We start from the raw sequence: 12625 nt of genomic DNA on the forward strand, positions 1-12625 counted from the left end.
ACCAAGATATCATCAAAAAATGTGCCAGTAAACTTGCTGCGTTCTCAAAAAATGCGATGCATAAGCCTGTTAAATGTAGCTTGTTAAATGTAGCTGGAGCATTGGTAAGACCAAAAGGCATGACCAAATACTCATAAAGACCGAATGAAGTACGGAAAGCAATCTTATGCACATCTCTCTGACTTAATGATATCCACTCTTCAAGTCTATCCTGTTAAAGCATGAAGCTCCTTGCAATCGATCCAAGATATCATCAGTGAGAGGAATAGGAAAATGGTTCTTAATGGTTATTTTGTTAAGAGCCCTCTAATCAACACACATCCTGAAAGAACCATCCTTCTTTTGAGTAAGGAGAACAGGAGAGCAATAAGGAGATGAACTAGGTCAAATAAGATCCTTTTCTAAGAGCTCATTCACCTGTGTCATGATCTCTTCCTATTGGCTAGCACTGACTCTGTAAGCAGGCCTAATGGGGGGAGAACTGACAGGTATGAGATCAATGATATGATCCTCAGGTCTAGGGGGTGGCATGCTAGCCAATACAGACTCTACAAAGCAATCACTAAACCCACGAAGAAAATTCAGTCTGCTTTCATCTAGAGCATCCACATGTACATTATTAAGTTCTACAATATCACGAACAAAAATCAAGTACGAGGAAATACTCTTTTTCATTACTTTATTTATCAATATATGGATACAACTGGAATAGTGTCCCAGCTGCTCCTGCATCAATGATATGCTTCTTATGCTTGTGAGTAATCACTATCTTCTTATTCTTATAATCCGGCTTTGGATTCAAGCGTGCGTGCCAAGACATCCCCAATAACACATCACATCCCTGCAATAATGGAGCAATCAAAAAGTCCTCATGATCCACATAACCCTATATATGAATGCGAAGTTTCCCAACCACCACAGGGATTACCTTCACAGTCTTATCTGCAAATGCGGAACATGCATCAATCTCTATTCCTATTTCATCCATGCTAAGGCCCAAAGAAGTAGCCCTCTGAGATGAGATGAGGTTGTTTGTGGAGCAGTTGTCAAACATGAAAAGAGCAGGCTCATCCTTGAGTTGACCCCATGCTTTAAATAATTGTCTCTCAACTAGAGCATGAGACGTCTTCCCTTGTACATCCGGTATAGTATGAACTTGCAGCTTCTTTTCCTTCTCACTTTTCCACTTTGGGCAATGTCTGCGCACATGCTCTTTACTGCCACATTTGAAACATTTACCCTCCTTCAATTTTGTCCTGCCTAGAGAGGCCAAAATTGTCTTTTTTTTCCTTTTTTTTAGGGGGCTGATTTGATTCAGCATTTGCAGCCCTCTTTTGCCCCTTTGCATCATGAAATTCAGGCTTCTTTTGCTGTCCCAACTTCGGACTAGCTTTATGTTCCTTACCCAAACACGCATTTATCCTCTGTGTGAGATGCTTCACATGCACTTTTTCAGCTGACATAGCTGAAGCAAATACCTCCTGAAAATTAACAGGAGGTTGTCCTGAATAATGGGTTGTAAGCCAGCTTCAAACTTTCTCAGCTTCTCTGCCTCAGAGATATGTAGAAAAGGTAAGACTTTGAGGAAAACTTTCCAAAAGCCTCTTTTGCCCCTTTGCATCATGAAATTCAGGCTTCTTTTGCTGTCCCGACTTATGCAACTTCGGACCAGCTTTATGTTCCTTACCCAAACATGCATTTATCCTCTCTGTGAGATGCTTCACATGCACTTTTTCAGCTGCCATGGCTGAAGCAAATACCTCCTGAAAATTAACAGGAGGATAGAGGTCTAAGCTGTCCTGAATGATGGGTTGTAAGCCAGCTTCTCTGCCTCAGAGATGTGTAGAAAAGGTAAGACTTTGAGGAAAACTTTCCAAAAGCATGCATGATATGATTGTACCTTTTCATGCTCTTTTTGCCCAAGTGAATCCCACTCCTTAATGATATCTTTCTTGAAATGGGGAGGTAGAAACAGATTGCGGAAGGTCTCTTTAAATTTTGTCCAAGTCTTCAGTGCAATGCCCTAAAGCTTTTCAGCTAACCACCATGAGCTTGTAGTTCCTTTAAGATGATGACCCACTTGTCGAAGCTTCGACTTCTCTGTATAGTCTTCTTCCATAAAGGCTATCTCAAATTGAGATATAAAAGTGAATGCCTTGTCTACATGCAAATAAAATTCAAATTTTACCTGTTTATTATCTGTTTTAAACTCTACACTTTAGGGGTGGAGTCATTGGATAAGGCATCTTCCATATTACATACATCCAGCTTTCCTTTCCCTTAGTCTGCATCCTTAGGCCCTGCATCACCTCCACACATTTCCCCTTTGTTCTTCTTCGCATTTACATTAGGCACCTTGCCTTTCTCATGCATGAATGTGGCTTTTGGAGTTCCATACATAGGCTTTGGGTTGCAAGTCACCATGACTCTCTTCCTGCATTTGCATGCCTCCACGAGGTCCACCAAAAAGAGATATAGGCAAAGGTATCACCCATGGTGCTGGTAAATGCACAGATAGAGTGGGAGTGTCCTCTTGTGCATGTGAATGAGCTGTCCGAGCAGCCCCACTTCCGTGCTTTTCACGAAGAGGTTTCACAAATACAAGGTTGGCATCTTTTCCCAAAACCACTTCACCTTTCCTTATGAGGTAGGAAAGGGCTGAATCTCTCCGATTTACCTGCGATAGAGTTGCAAAATCCACAAATAGAGAAGACTCTTGCTGTACATGAGAAGTGTCAAAAGAACTTGTTGACCTTTTTCAACCCGTCTAGCTTCTAAATCAGCTTTGCTCTTTTCAAGCTTCTCTTCTTCCATGAGAAGCCAGACTCAAAGCTCCTCTACTTCCTTCTCGTTTAGTCTAAGAGACTCCCCAGAGTCAAATTCCAATTGAACCGTTAGGTGTCTCCCTTGAGAAGTACTCACATGAGAGGGTGAATGGTCATCCATCTTCAATCAGCAACCTTAATGTGGAGTTATCACTTGAAACTGGATTGGTATTCCACCGAGGTATGAGAAGGAAACCGAGCTCTAATACCAATGAAACCGAGGTAGGTAGTACAATCCAAATTTCTAGGAATATTAAACCTCACATTAAAGACACTAAGTATAGATAGCTTTACCAGATACAACCACACACAACTTAATGAGTATAGCAGATTTGGAGAAGTTGATAACACAATGGGTCCGGAACGCACCCCCCCCTAAATAAGACTTCACACCAGTCTAGTGTGGATCTCACAAGAGTAGCCCAATCTGACTATGTGGAAATCGCAAGCACTCCTAGTCTCACACTATACTAGATGCTCCTACAGAGCCTTGGTCACTTGGTCCTCAATCCAAAATGAAAATATTTGCTGTAACATCATTTTCACTATACATACCTTCCATTTGTCATCCCCTCAAAGTACATGTAGATGTTGTATCAAAAGAGGAGTTTGATGAAGTTTATGGCCTGCTGTACAGCCCTGTAAATAGTCTTGTAGAGGGAGAGAAAGGGAATTAAAGTTAGCCACAGTGCAATCTGTTGGTACACAACCCTGTGCAGCAACTACCCGATGAAGACGAGAAGATTTTGAATCGTTGTTCCCCTGCTCTATGTGTGCAGCCTTGGAATGTGAGAGAACGTCTTTTCACTTCAATCCACCGGGTGATAGAAGATGAGAGAGAGAGAGAGAGTCGACTACTTCTGGCCATCTTCATTTCTGCCTGCTTCAGCCCGTCGGTGAGCATGAGAAAGTGCAGCCCGATTCCAACGCCAGCAAGCTATCCTCCTATCCCCACATCGACCACCTTGCTAAATCCAAATGAAGGCTTTTGTATTCACCTACATGGCCATGGTTTTAATGTGTCCAAAAATTCCCACATAAATGATGTTGGGTTTTCTAATAATTGAAATACTCCCTTAGATATAATTAATGGGTTTGGGTGCCCATTGGGGTATTCACACCCATTTTTAATGTGGGTGTGAACGCTCCACCTTATAAAATATAACTAAACCTTAGACATGGTTTTTGAGCCTTTCAACGGCCAGTTTTGGTGCCTACAAAAAAAAAACCAATCGCAAATCAACAAGCAAAGGCATCCACACAATCTTGTAGCCAGTAGTTATGGGTGTCCCCAGCACACTGAGACCGAACATAGGCAAGCATGCAAGACACGAAAACAAGTCATGCATCTAGTAAATCCTTTATCTTCGCACATGCACAAAATGAAGTGCAGATGCAAATATACATTGGAAATCCCCCGTTCTCAAGCCATGTATCTTAGTTAGGGGTCTAGTCATACTAGATGACCCTGAGCTCTAGTGTTCCCAATCATACTGGTCACACCTCTAGGCCTACTAGTCACACTAGCACTGCCAGACGTGCTACTGATCATATCAACAAAGCTCTCATCCCTCTAGAAATATCATTTCATGTCATAGAACTACTAATCATATGAGCAAAGCCCAAATACTAGACATCCAGAGGGTGATTCAAGTCAGACTCGTGTCCAAATGCATAGAAAGATCCAGTGAGAATCTATATTTACATTTATTTAAGGATACCTTGTTGTTCAGGGAGCCAAATGGTGACACCCACCTCTATTTTTGTAACTCAACATGACTTCATAATATAATGTATATTGGTTATGAAGTGTTTAAATGTGTTGATACCTTCTTCTTCGTCTTTTATTTCAGAAAGAGACTTCTATTAAGTATGAGAAAAACATACAACAATCACAACTATAAGCCGGAAAAGAATAGAATCACCCCAATATGTAAGGTGATTTCAACCACTGAGGAGCATCATGATGCCATGTAAGACCTGTGGTACTAGAGGAAAAGAAGATGCCATGGTCTCACTCCCACATAAATATCACGCGCTTTGCCTGCGCAGAACGAGAGGGCCCCTGAATGCAAGCCCAAGTAGCCATAAGAATATGGATGATATCACCCCATATAGTAGTACTAATGCACTAAGACCTGGACACCCTCAATAGCCTCCGTGCATCTAGCTCTCCAGATCTGCCATGCTGTAATACTGGCAACAATCTCCCAACTGGTGTCAATCCTCTGTCTGGGGGGTGTATAATCAAAGTGAGGAACATCCTGCAATAAACCATGCAGGGCAATACCTCTACGAATGAAAATAGCAAACTCTGTACCACTGCCCTCATAAAAAAGCTGCATACCAGACTGGAAGAGCCAAGCAACTGCCCCCCAAGTCACATGCATGGCTCGGCCACTCAATTTGCCCATAAGTTGGGCTACAAAACCCCAAATCTGCAATACAGTGTTGCATCTCCATAAACAATGTTGTTCAGTCTCAGAATCTGCCGCACACCTAGGACAAGAAGGTGCTACACCGAAAACCGATCTCCACTGATTGGTGGGAAGACCACCATGTAAGAATAACCAAAAGAAATGAGAGATCTGGCTCCTTCTGTATGGGTGCCAAAGTCTATTCCAATATCTACGCTGTATCGCTGGAGAAATATCATAGCTCTCCCAATGAGGCCTGAGAGTAGGGATCCTATGCATCTGTCGACTGAGGAGAAGCCTGGCATTCTGGACAATGAAACTGAAAAAAGGAAGGCCTTTCAAAGAATCGAAGGCATCAATCCACTCCCACTCTCCTGGATCCCATTGAAGATATATGATAGGACTGCAACCATATAACCACAAACACCAAGAGCCATGAGTCACTATCTGAGGAGAAGGGTCAATGAACCAATGCTTCCCCGAACGACCAACAATCCTCACTGGACTAAGCCTAGTATCTGGGATGATCTCCTCCATACTACATCTCCAGGCATGATAGAGTAAATGATGCAATCTGTAGCCTCCTGGCCCGAGAGAGCAATGACCTGCAGAGGTATGCCTATCCTCGAAAAAACTCCAAGCCAACTCGGATGATAGTCTCCTTGAAAGGTCCCAGAAAGCCACTAATGCAGAATAGCTGCATCAATCTGATCAATATGAATGCGAGAGCCCCTACGATGCTGAATGGATGCAGCTCTCCGATCCTCCGGAAGACTCTTAAAGGTCTTCCAAGCAAGAACTGTGTGTGGACATCTCTCCCATCATCTTGACCACTGCATATAATGTGTTGGTACCTTTTCATCTAATGTTAATTGTGGTTTATAGCAGTTAACTAAGTCCTCTGGAGGTTCTACGAACTTCTGGTTGTTTTATAATCCTGAGTCAAATGGGCAGCGTGGGAGGTTATGCTTTGTGCATAGGCTCCAGGTGACCGTTTCATTGGGAAAGTTACATCCCTATGGTCGAGTTTGCCTATGATACTAGTGAGCATATGGTTATGGCCATAGCTAGAATATGTTTGGTAGGAGTTGGGTTAAAACCCAAATTCCCTTAGACTTTGATAGCTTGAAGGGTGCACAGTTGTGGTGCCTGAGAATTAGGAGTCTCTCAGAGGGAGGTATGATATCCCAAGTACGAGGATTTACGAGATCCTAAAAAGGATGGTTATGATGTTGCAGCTAGCAAATAGTTGTCTTAGCGAATTCAGGTTTCCAATTGCATGCAGGAGTTGGAGGATTGAAGAATGGTTTATGTTGTTCAAGGACCTAAGAAGGTTCTATTTTTTTTGTCTTGTTTCCACGGTCATATGCTAGAGGAACGGCAACTTCACTTGAGCTGGTTCCTTGATACGTGGCTATGTGGTTTGATATATAGGTCATATGCTAGAGAAACAGCAGCTTCATTTCAACTGGTTCCTTGATACGTGGCTATGTGGTTTGATAGACAGGTATTGAACCTAATTTCAAAGACAATTGATGCAGGTTGCTAGTTTCTCCTTCATTTATTTCCAAGATTAGAAATGAGAGGGAGGGGGAATGTTATGTACCAAGCACTAACCCTTGGGATTAGGGACTAATCCAATAGGGTTAGGGGAGCCCTAGGATTAGGAAGTGGATTCACTTAACTAAAGTTCAGATTTAATAAATCCAAGGTTATTGGTTATTCATGACTTGATTGTTATTTATAGCAACAATAAGTACTGTGTAAGTGAGTCTTGGGTTATTATTGATTCATTGTGGTCTAGACCTGGAACAAGAGGCTTACTCCAGCCATGGACATGGCGGATCACAGGTAGTCTTGCTGAGGGCCCCTGTGGGCAAGCACCGGTGGTATGGGACGCCATGGCTCACTGGCATGCACTTGTGGGAGTGGAACCTTAGCCCTTGGCTCGAGGGAGATTTGCGGCGGATCTAAACCTCTGATTGGGTGGTGAAATCGCCTACACCCCTATTATTTAGTTCCTCTGATCCTGTTTATGCATGTGTACAAGATGATCCTTGTGAGGAGTCCTTTACAATTGGTATCCGAGCAAACCTAATCTCGGAGGTGGGAAAAAGCAAGGTCTGTGTCTCATGCTTTTATCAAGGTTTCCTAAGCCAGGTATCTCTCGGCCACCATATCTGCGTTTTGAATCTGCAAGAAGTAGGTGCTTTTTTAGGTTTTGCAGGATTCATGTGGATTCTAAGAGAAGGGGGAGAATGGGAAGATTTGCATGCATGTGTGTGGGTGGTGGTCCCAAGGAAACCCCTCTTTTTGTACCATAACCCTAGGTTTTCTCTCTTGTTAGGGCTACAGTTTAGGGTTGTTTCATGAAGTGCAAGGTTGTTGCATGGGCTGTCTGCTTGCAGCCAGGCATGCAAGGAAAAGCAACTCCATGTGGATGCAATGAAGGCAGTCTACTTTGGGAGTTAAGCTCTGATCTCTGCATCAATAGCCAGGCAAGGGTGCTACAGAGGATATCAATTGGACATTCCACAAATGACAGCAGTGCAGTAGGTGAAGCTAGCAAAAGATAGTGTGTAGAAAAGGGTTGTACAGTAGGCTGTAGGGAAAAGCGACTCTGTGCGTGTAATTTTACCGGTTGGTGTGGAATGGTTGATTGAACATCATGCTAATCAATACACTTAAATACAGCAAGATTTAATGGACAACAAAAGCACAATACAAAATGTAATTTGCTGAATTTACAAGAGACGCAGAATGAGCCAGAACAGCCAGCCCCTATCTCAAATATCGTATATTGATCTTGGGAGAATCAAGTACATAGCATCATGGGCATATCTGTCCGAATTTCCATTACAATGCAAATGAAAACAGTATTGCAAACAATATGATTGTCAATGAATGATGGGAGAATTAGAATTAGGGTTTCATGTGGGAGACATACACAGAGAAGAAGGGAGAGAGAGTTGTGGGGATAAGTCAACTCATGGAATTATGAGTGTGTGACTCCCCTATCACACATGTATATTTGCACTAGTACACATAGTGCACTTAGTACATTAAAAGTACTAAGTGTACTATGTACTATAACTTATGGACTTGTACACACTACAAGGGTGGGCATAATGCCTTTACCCCAACAACCTCCCACTTAAAGGCAAAGTGCCCTTAAATGAAGGAAAAGAAAAAATCAGCATGTATATGATAATATACAAGGCCATATCAAGGCTGAAACTGGCCTCATCCAATGCCCATCAAGTGTCTGCAATGAGCAAACCGCTCTGGAGGCAAACTCTTAGTAACAGATCAGCCGGGTTGTCATCCGTATGAATCTTAACAAGTTGAATTTGCTTGTTCTCTATCACCTCTCTTATGAAGTGATACTTCACATCCACATGCTTCGTCTTTGCATGAAAGACAGGGTTCTTTGCCAACTGGATGGCACTCTGACTGTCACAATGCAACAATGGAATATCCCCTGTATAACCCAAATCAACCACTAACCGAGATAGCCATAATGCCTCCTTGCAAGCCTCTGTGGCTGCAATATACTCGGCCTCTGTAGTAGATAAGGCAGTGCACTTCTGCATCCTGGATATCCATGACACAGCACCTCTTGTGAATGTAAACACATAACCGGTAGTAGACTTCCGGTTATCTGGATGACCGGCATAATCCGAATCCGTGTAACCATGCACTAATGCATCCTGTTTGCCAAAGCATGTGCACATATCCTGTGTGCCCTTCAGGTATCTCATGACACCTTTCACTGCTTCCCAATGCTTCTTGCCAGGTTTGGCCATGTATCTAGAAACCACTCCCACTGCAAATGCAATGTCCGGCCTAGTAGCAACCATGGCATACATGAGACTGCCACAAGCTGAAGCATAGGTAATCTTGGCCATATCAGCCCTGTCACTATCCGACTGTGGGCTGTCCATAGCACTGAGTTTCACATATGGAGGCAAAGGAGCACTAGTCTTCTTCCCCCCGTCCATATTGAACCTCTGCAAAACTTTGCCAATGTATTCCTTCTGAGACAAATACAACACATGCTGATTTCTGTCCCGAAGTATCCGCATACCCAAAATGTGATTTGCATCACCCAAATCCTTCATATCAAAGGTTTGATGCAGTCTCTTCTTCAAGGCATCCATTTCTTTACGAGATTTCCCGACAATCAACATATCATCAACATACAAGATAAGGATCAATAGACTGCCATCCAAAGCTTTCTTGGTGTATAAGCAGTGATCTATGTCACTTCTCCTGAAATCCTGGGATTTCATGAATGTATCAAATTTATGATACCATTCCCTTGGTGCCTGTTTGAGCCCATAAAGACTCTTTTTCAGCTTGCATACAAGCTTCTCCTTTCCATTCACTGCATAACCCTCTGGCTGTTGCATATATATCTCCTCATGGAGATCACCGTGAAGAAAAGCAGTCTTCACATCCATCTGAATCAAGTCTAGATCATCATGAGCAACCAAAGCTAATACAGCTCTAAGTGTGGTCATTTTGACCACTGGAGAGAAGATCTCATCAACGTCCACACCATATTCTTGCTTGAAGCCCTTAGCCACTAACCTGGCTTTGTATCTTGGCTTTGCATCAGGTGCAACTTTGAGCCTGTAAACCCACTTGCATGGCAAAACTTTCTTGCCTGTAGGCAAATGCACCAACTTCCATGTTCCATTTTTGTGCAGAGAATCCATCTCTGACTTCATGGCACGCTCCCAAAGAGCCTTGTCTGCCCTCTGTAAAGCCTCCTTATAACATGAGGGCTCCCCACAGTCAGTGAACATCAAGTAGTCAACCCCTGGAACAAACCTGTCAGGGACTCTGGAGGGTCTAGTGGACCTCCGTACCCAATGACCATCATTTGCAGGTTGCTGTCCAGCCTGCATATCACCTATTGGTCTCGTGCAGCTGCGCCTTGTAGATGAAGCGTTGCAGCTCTGCCCGTGGCTATTCCAGGTTCACCGGCCCTAGTGTGTATGCGCAGCTCTGCTTGCGGTGTCCAGGCCTCAACCACTCCCTATCAATGTCTTGCAGCGCCCAACACGACACCAAGCTCGAAGATGCTCACAAGTCCATCCACAGTAGCTCTTCGATGTAGAAACCCTACCACTCTCTACCACAGGGATCTCCTGTAGCCAAAGCTCTGATACCAGTTGATGGGAGAATTAGAATTGGGGTTTCATGTGGGAGACATACACAGAGAAGAAGGGAGAGAGAGTTGTGGAGATAAGTCAACTCATGGAATTATGAGTGTGTGACTCCCCTATCACACATGTATATTTGCACTAGTACACATAGTGCACTTAGTACATTAAAAGTACTAAGTGTACTATGTACTATAACTTATGGGCTTGTACACACTACAAGGGTGGGCATAATGCCTTTACCCCAACAATGAAGATCTCTAAGGAGTTGCCTTCTAAGTTCTCACACTACCCTCTCTCAAGTGCCCATGTTCCCTTCCATCTACTCTCTATTGTTCCACCCAAATATAGTAGAAACAATCCTCAAGAGAACACGTAGGACAAGAAAACATTACACAGGATATGTGAGAACGGAGTCTTGCCCTTCCCTCTTGCTACTTTGTTGCCATAATTGTAAGCTTACCAATTGCAAGTACAGTCAACGACAACGATAAGTAAGTCTTTCACGATCCTCCAAGACAAAAGTCTTCAAGCAAGTGCACAGAACCTTGGGAAAGCTTAACCTATGGTTTAACTTAAGAAAGGATGACTGAAATTAGGGTTTTAAACCAAATGACCAGAAATTACAGCAAACAAATGGATAAATTTGCTGAATTTGAGCCTTTGGAAGTGTGTAGGAGGAAGAATATGACCCAGAAAGAATCCTGGATGCTTGAGAAACACTCTAGCAAGCTTGGATATGGACTTGGGAGAGAAGTGCAGAAAATCCAGCCATAGAGAACTCTTGAAGTAGACGCCCAATGCCCACTTTTGAGAAGGGAGGAGAGAGAAGGAGAGCGGTGTCTACTTACAAAAGGTAAGTGCAAAGGGGTGCAAGATGGAGGTAACACATGGTTGGACACTTACTTTGCACTGGACACGTGAGTTGTAACCGTCTCGGGACTTCAATGAGTGTGTACACAATGCTCGTCATGATTTGTAAGTGAGTTTTGGTTGCCCAAAACTTATTAAAGTGTGAATACACTCACTTATAAATTAGCACTAAGTCCTAAAAGATAAATTAACGCAATTTGACCAATACTTACCACCTGTCCAGACTCCACATGCAACATAACCATGTCAGCAAACAATTTCACATGCACGGTTCACGGGCGGGTGTCCCCTTACCCAGAACTACACATTGGTCAGGCAAGCATGAAAACAACATGTAAATTCAATTTGCAAGCAAGCACATCAAGATGATATGCAATGCAACATTGGTATGGACAACCCCTGTTCATGAGACTATACCCAAGGGACCTTTCCAAGCAAGTACGCGAGGTACCAAACCCAGCGGAAAGCCAATCCTCCAAGCATTTCCTGGCATGTATACACAAGCACAAGCCCCAGTAGGAAAGCCAATCCTCCAGGTGTTTTTCGACATGTACACACAAGCACAAGTCCTTGAAAAAAGCCAATCTCTCCGGGCGTTTCCAAGCATGTACACACAGGCACAAGTCCCACTGGAAAGCCAATCCTCCAGGCGTTTTCGGGCATGTACACACAGACAAGTCCTCGCGGAAAGCCAAGTCCACCAAATATTCTGGGCATCAACACAGACACAAGTCCCAGCAGAAAATCTAATCATTCCGGGCATGAACACATCAAGTCCCAACGGAAGATCATGTTCACAGTTTCACATAACAAGTGTCAATCCCATGCATAAGCATAAACCAACAGCCATGTATGCCAGTCCAATGCATACACATAGTGAGAAAGCAAGGGAGAACCATTTGGATGGCCAAATGGTGGCATTCCCCCCGGCTTCTGTAAGATTCCCCCCTTCTAAAATAGGGAAAACACTTAAGATAGTCCACTAAGTCTTTAACTTGGAGAAAATTTCCTATTCATCGACACCTTGACCATGTAGAGATTCAAGGATACGATTCATAGGTAAGACCTAGTCCTATCCCGCAGGGGGAGCGTGATCTTCTAAAAATCAAATCACCCATAAAGTAATTGATCATAAATTGAGCAACTACTAGACTTGATTTCTAGAGGCAACGCTTTTTTCCTCATCCATGCAAGGCACAACCGCTTGCCTAGTCTTCTAGAATAGAGTTACCCAAGAACCTATTTATCTAGCGTAGGGCTTTCACTTAATCTGTTGGAAAGCTACCCGACTAATCGGGTCCACCCGTCCGTAGGATGGTGCCATCGGGGCATTCCATCC

General features: G+C 43.3%; 1 protein-coding gene across 1 annotated transcript in view; it reads right to left on the minus strand.

Moving 5' to 3' along the window:
• The window catches only part of HCAR (coenzyme F420 hydrogenase family / dehydrogenase, beta subunit family), a 173616-nt gene that overhangs the window by 112573 nt on the left and 48418 nt on the right, over positions 1-12625 (minus strand). The gene's annotated exons all lie outside the window — the stretch shown is intronic.

The sequence above is a fragment of the Cibotium barometz genome, chromosome 18 (assembly GCF_041138505.1).
Source record: "Cibotium barometz isolate CiBa-2024 chromosome 18, ASM4113850v1, whole genome shotgun sequence".
NCBI classification, from domain to species: domain Eukaryota; kingdom Viridiplantae; phylum Streptophyta; class Polypodiopsida; order Cyatheales; family Cibotiaceae; genus Cibotium; species Cibotium barometz.